The sequence below is a fragment of the Jaculus jaculus genome, chromosome 1, assembly GCF_020740685.1.
Source record: "Jaculus jaculus isolate mJacJac1 chromosome 1, mJacJac1.mat.Y.cur, whole genome shotgun sequence".
Classification (NCBI taxonomy): domain Eukaryota; kingdom Metazoa; phylum Chordata; class Mammalia; order Rodentia; family Dipodidae; genus Jaculus; species Jaculus jaculus.
In genome coordinates this window covers 321,634,087-321,635,083 of record NC_059102.1, presented here as the reverse complement: position 1 = coordinate 321,635,083, position 997 = coordinate 321,634,087, and the positions used below count along the sequence as shown (strand labels likewise).

General features: G+C 40.0%; 1 pseudogene; it reads right to left on the bottom strand.

Annotated features, from left to right (window-relative positions):
• Window positions 1-279: 279 nt before the first annotated feature.
• Window positions 280-664, bottom strand: LOC101610793 (annotated as a pseudogene).
• Between the last annotated feature and the right edge of the window lie 333 nt (window positions 665-997).

Genomic DNA, 997 nt, shown 5'->3' with positions numbered 1-997 from the left:
TCTCACGCTTAGAAATTGTGGCATTGAGAATGGCAGGTCTAACAATATGCACACTTGGCATTGGAAGGCGTTGAAGGCCAAGCATTAGATTTGGAGATAAGGATATAACAATAGAATTGTTTTTGTCAATTAGCCAGACTCCAGAGTCCCTATTTAGATGTGAACAGCCAGCTTAGCCCTAGGGGCTGAGGCTGAGAACTGATGCTTGCTTATTCACAGTCTGGGAGTTACTCATTACAAAGGCGCTTTTTTTAAAATTAACTTTTTGTCCATATTAAAACTTTATTGAAAAACTGACACCAAAATAGGAGATTGATGTTGCACACCTTACAAAACCAAACATTACATTGTCTTGGTAGAGTAACTGAACTTAAGATAAGGCTTTCTGTGAGAAAACATAAATTCAGCAAGTTGTATAGATGGTTCATGTTGTTTTCTTCTGAATGAACAGCCTTCTGTGAGTTTGGCCTTTCCTCCTGTCGGCTGAACAACCTACACACAGAACCACCGTCTGAGCATGGCTGAAAACCGTGGTGATTTTGTAGCAACCTGGACATTTTATGTCTGTGAAGTAGGAATTTGGACTCTGAACCAGCCTTTTCTTTTTATGTTTTTTCTTTTCCTCTTCCAAGGAAGGGTGTAGTAGATCTTTAGCCAAAGGCATGGCGACCCTCTTGCAAGCACTGGCAGTGCAGACTCCCTAAATTAAAATTTTTTATTGACAACTTCCATAATTATAGACAATAGACCATGATAATTCCGTCCCCCTTCCTTTCCCTTTCACAACTTCACTCTCCATCATATCCCTTCCCCCTCTCAATTAGTCTCTCTCTCTCTCTCTTTTTCTGCTTTACATTGTTTGTTTTCTTTATTAGTTATGTACATTGTGTGTAAACAGCGCATGTTGGTACCATCGTTAGCCTCCTCCCTGTTCTCCCCTTTCTGAAGGGACCCTCCTACACCTATTAAGTTCTCTCTAAAATAATAATGGTTATCC